Source organism: Lytechinus variegatus, chromosome 9, assembly GCF_018143015.1.
Source record: "Lytechinus variegatus isolate NC3 chromosome 9, Lvar_3.0, whole genome shotgun sequence".
In the NCBI taxonomy this organism is placed as follows: domain Eukaryota; kingdom Metazoa; phylum Echinodermata; class Echinoidea; order Temnopleuroida; family Toxopneustidae; genus Lytechinus; species Lytechinus variegatus.
The window spans coordinates 34,447,389-34,453,365 of record NC_054748.1 but is presented as its reverse complement, the minus strand read 5'-3'; positions in this window follow the sequence as shown (position 1 = coordinate 34,453,365).

Sequence of the window (5,977 nt, the reverse complement as noted above, 5' to 3'; positions counted from 1 at the left end):
CCACACATTTGTATTCTTTTTTAGATTTACAGAAAAAAAATTACACTCATGATTAACTCCCTTTGAAATGAGGATATTGCACTAAACTACTGCTAAACATAATAAGCATTTGCAATAAAGAATAAAATAGGCTACTAGATATATGTTAGGTAACAGAGAAAATAAGTTGCAAAGACAATCACACAGACGAAATTGTATATTCTTGATTACATAATTCAAAACGTGGCAATAATTCTTAATCTTATCACACAACAAACATTACCATTCATTGTCATCGGTGTGTTGATGTTTAAAAATAAGGAACATTTCTATTGTGCTTAATACAATGTTTCCAAGTGCTGCAAACTATTATCTTGGCTTTAGCAAGGCTACCCTGATCAAGAGATCGAGCATTCATGAAATCCCTTTCTACCAGGTACCCATTTACATCACCTGGGTAGAGGGTGGCAAGTGCCATAGGACGCAAGTGCTGCAGTGGGATTTGAACCCCAGACCATGTAGTTCAAAGTCAAAAGACCTAACCACTGAGCCTCAACGGCTCTTCAGATTTTAGTGTTAGCCAAATTTGTTAAGCCATTGTAAGCTGAGCCAACCTAAGTATGGATTCTATGACTCAATGGATCATATGCGCAGTCTTCAAAGGGTTAATAATAAGAATCTGGTTATTTGTAATGCGCTTAAAGGACACCGCACACCTTACTATTAGTCTGCAGTCCGTTTTTGGAATAAAACGTTGAAGAATTTGATGCTAACATTGAGACAAGCAATATCTTACTGTGTAATGTTCCGAATCATCGTACGAATACCTATGTTCAAATCTGTGACTATGCTATCATGATTATTAAAATAAAAGCGAATTTAATATTTAGACATAATGACGTCATAGCAGCCATACAATAGGCTACAATGTTAAACTAATTTTACTATTAGATGAAGGCCTGCAATCATTCCAAATTGTTATATTAGTATTCTAACAGTTAAAGCCTGTGTATAGCTTTGGTAAAGGGTCAATAATGTGATTGATAATCGAATATCATCTAATATGACAGTCTTACTGAAGCGTAGAGACCGTTAGATATTTTTCCAACTGCACTTCTCTGAGAAAATTTCAAATATTCAAATCTTGGATATATAGCGCCCTCTCTCGGCGATGCTTGTTTTCAATTTAAAAAATGGGCATTCAAGCACTTATCTTATAAATTTAGTGATTAGATATCCAAAAGTTACAGACAAAGAACATATCTTGAAAGTTTCAGCCCATTCCATGATTTGGAAAAGGATTTAATTGAAATACGAAAACACACAGATATTTTAATTTGACCCGATCAAGTTAAATTTCCATGTAAAATCGCAAAATTTATCCTGTAAAACACATTTTCATTTCATATCCTCCACATCATAACTGTTATAGGGCATATCCATTCATATTAGCTAGCAATGAATTGGAATAGTGATAGGTGCATTTTGGTGGATTTACCAAAACTATACACAAGCTTTAATTTGAACCTCAAAGAACAAGGTATGTACCTTTCATTCAAATTTTCAGATGAGCAAAATGCAATTTACTCAAAGTCGGATTGTGGACCAGTCGAAAGGTGTGCGGTGGCCTTTAGACATACATCGTAAGTATCTAAGCGCATACAGATTCCCGCACACAATGTATCCACATTCTCCACTCCCTGTGGGGTATTCAAGCGCACACATACTGGACAAGCTGCAATGAGTTTCTCATCCTACCGGGTACCCACCTGGATGGAGAGTGGCAAATTGTGGATTGACGCCTTGCCAAAGGACGCCAGACCACGTACAATGTAGGCATTCGAACGCACGACCTTCTGTTTACAAGGTGAGAGTCAGAACCACTACACCATGGCTCTTGCACATATTAAGTTCTCTTTACATGTTCCTGTAATGGATTATCAATGGCAAATATATCCAACTAAACTGAGCAGGCTTTAAATAACTACATAAATGTGTAATTACAATTTAAAAACAAATCCAAGGATTGTTAACAAATATTGAAGTACTTTGTACTAAAATAACATGCACACTATTGCCTATGCTCCCTGTACACTGCAAATTTATGCTTTGAGCATGCAATCGTCTTTATAATAAAAATATGAAACAGGCAAACTTCGTTTTTTAAATACAGTAGCAAACAATACATACATTGAAACATAAAACCTTTCTCTCTTTGTGGAGATGTAGGTTACGATAGAATACAAAACAAATATATATCCAATTTTTAATTTCATTTACACGCAGATCTAGATCTCATCTGCCCTCATAATCTATAAATCTGTACACAAAACAAAACATCAGTGCGATGCAAATTTGCAAGGGCACAGGCAAGGCTCCGTTACGGTTTGTTCTTGGGCCTTTCGGCTCTTAATCTTCCCTCAAGATGCCAACAAAGTTACGCACGACTTTTTGGACTTACGCACAACTCAAACCTTTATGAAACAGACCGAGTTGTTCATATCTTTAGGCACAACCTTACACACAACTCCGGGCACTTACGCATGACTGGGGTACTTATGCACAGCTTTATGAAACACCCCATGGCCTAAGTTCAACCTGACTTCAGAATACAGGCATATGAATTAACATTTTGATTTGAATAAAAACGACATAAATGAGTTGATTACATAAAATATGATTCAATTGATGAAATGGTGGAAGACACACTAGTTGAGGGTAATGATTTTAAGGGGAAAAGACCATTTCCAGTGACTTAGTTTTAAGAGCGTTCACTTGTTACCGCTCTCCTCAATCCATTTCAGGTAGAGCCAGAGATGCCAACCTCTTGACACAAAAAATCAGACTGAATATCCTCAAAAATCATATTTTTTAGTGAAAAATCAAATTTTCACGAAAACTCAACATGACCAGTGCAAGCCTTGAATTAAGCAAGGCTTTAAAAAAAAAATTCCCCCGGCTCGCGGGATTTTTACAGGAACCGGGGGCAATTTTCTGGAACCAGGGGCAATTAAAAAAAAGAATATAACTGTGAACCACACTCCAAATTTGTTTATAGTAAGAGCGATTTATCGCTCACCTCAGCAATCGCTTAGCAAGAGTGACAGTCAACGATCAAAATGTTCGAGCCAACCTTGTAAACCTCATTCTCAGTCGAGGTTTGAAAAAAAAACACAATTACATTGTAAGCAATAACCCACTTTGCAAGAATGACATTAAAAAGTTCAATGAGATAAATATTGCATTCTGGGGCCCCGTCTTACAAAGAGTTAAGATTGATCCAATCAATCGTAACTCTATGGAAATCAATCAGTGTCAATTTTTTCTACAGGAAATTTAGAAAATGTCCATTGTAATCAAAGGAGAACGCATCAAATTGTCAAGAAATCAATGAATTTATGGATATATGCATTCATATCTAGAAAATTTGTTGAACAAACATGCATTTCAAATGTTGACTTTGCTGGCTTTTCTCAATCGCAACTCTTCGTAAGATGGGCCCCGGATTTCTCTGTTTGTTTCCCTTGGTTGTGGGTTGCAACTTAGTGAATGTTCCTCCATCCATTTTGAAATCAGACAAGAAAGCTCCCCTTGTAAACCCAATAAGAGCTTTTATTAGTGCTCCCCTTAAAAGTTTAAAGAGAGCTTTTTATTGCTCCCCTCATAATTATAAAACTGATTCCCTGCATTTCTATAACAATATTCCAACCAATCCCAATCAAGCCAATAGCTTTACAATAATTATACATAAAGAGCAAATATATTACAAAAATTAATACATAACACAATAAGATAGTGTATATATAATAAATATATACTGTACATTACATATACACAGTACTTCATGAACTAGAATTTTTTACATTGATTTTTACCCAATCTATTTGAACTGGAATTTCACAAATTTTCCTAATAAATATGATCTCATTCTTTATCAGAAATACAAAAAAGATAACTACAAAAAAAATGACAATAAATTTTCTCTATATTCAAAATTCCAAATTTCTGATCAACACAAACAAAATAATAGGATTAAAATAAATTGGCAATAACATAAACATATGTACGGGATATCATACAAAATGTATTTGTTATCCCAAATACGTACAAACATTGAATGATGCCTTTTCCAGGTAAAGAAAAAAAACACTCAGTTATACATGTATGTAATACTAACATTTACAATATTTCATTTCTTCAGAAAATAACAAATGATCAATTAATTACAAGTACTGACTCTAACTGACTCCTGAATTTCAGTATTTTTTTGCTATAAATACAATATATCAAGATCCATAAACAATGTGAAAGACATTTTAGACATTTACATTTACAAAATTGATGGTTCTAATTCAGGCACCAATAACATTGGAAGATATTTATCATGTTCTTGCGGTCAACACTATGCATTAATACTAAGCACTGTACTATCATGTTCTTGCAGTCAACGCTATGTGTTTACCATTAAAGAACCGTACTATTATTGTTATCCATTATATTTTTTGCTGTCATAAAGGAACTACCCAATCTCAGTTGATAGACCAGCGGACATAAAACAAAGCTTCGCAATTAATAGTAGGACTGCGTTTGGTAGATGATTGCATTGGCCATCATGTGCGATGAGTCGTAAAATCAACTGTGCGAGCAATGTCTAATCTCCGTGTTATACAGTTCATGAAGGGATTTGACAGCGGTTTTTAATTGACATCTGTTACAAGCTACTGGAACTCTAGCATCTGATTGGCTGAGAGCGGAATTCTGTGTATAGTGCACTGACGGGGTGCCGATTTGAATCCACTGGGGCAGTGTCCTTTGACAAGGCATAAATCCTCATTAATGCATTCCCACGAGAGGACTTAATGAGTATTTAATCAGACTGGGATTAGACTTTAATAAATCATCTAATTCGCGTAGTGTATTTACAGCAATTTTACTTTTGCATGTATTCCAACTCATTCTTCAGTTCAGACATCAACCTAAGGCATATTTCCAGAAAGGCACCATGACCGTGCATATCCAAATGATATTATGGATTTGGGGGCACGACATCGACAGGATGTCTAATTCAGTTTGTGAAATTATCATTAATGTTGTGCAATAATTAAACATTCCACAACTTTCTCACCTCAAAGTGACAAAAATATGGCAAACCTTGCTTGTAACAAGTACTCATATGTTTTCAAGAGCAGCATCAGGGTAGTTTTATAAGTAGGCAGAGGTCGCATGAAAACCACAAAAAGAGTTCAATTTATTCAACTTCTAGGATAAATTGTGTTTAAATAAATGGAGGAGAATTACGTAAGGAGGATACAGGGAATCATGCAGCGTGGAGGGAGGGGGTGACTGCGATTGCCGCGAGTGTGAGGTGAATGACGAATCCAGCCTACACCGGCCAACGCGACAAAACAGGCTATAAAACTTTGGACTATTCATTGACTGCCCTAATAATCACTAGCGAAAAACAAAACAATCACATTCAATGGCTTTTCCAGTTGTAGAAGAACTGTTGTTCTCTGCTTCCCAGCTCTGGACAGGTGATTCATACTCTAGGAAGTGAGTGCTGCGGTGGGGTTTGAACCCGGATCTCCCGGTTCAAAGTCCGGAGACTTATCGACGTGGCCACAATACCTCCACATATGAAACTTTGAAGCTTGGGTTTACATGTTTGGCTTTAATATGTACATTTTCAGCAGGACCAATGGTCATGGGAGCAAATTTTATGAAAAGGAACGAAGACTGAAGCTTTGGAAAGTTTCCATGGTGACGAAGAAAGAGTGTACAGAATTCATGGTACACCATGTATTCTTTTGTGGGCATGAGTTGGTCCTGGGGGGCGTTTCATCATTATTTTTGTCCGACAAGTTGTCAGATCTGACAACTTTCCTGGATTCTGATTGGTTGAGAAGCACTGTTACTATAGTAACTGTCGGATGAAACAGGACTTGTCGGATAAAACGTCTGACAAGTCCTTTCATGAAATGCTCCTGAGTTAGTCCTG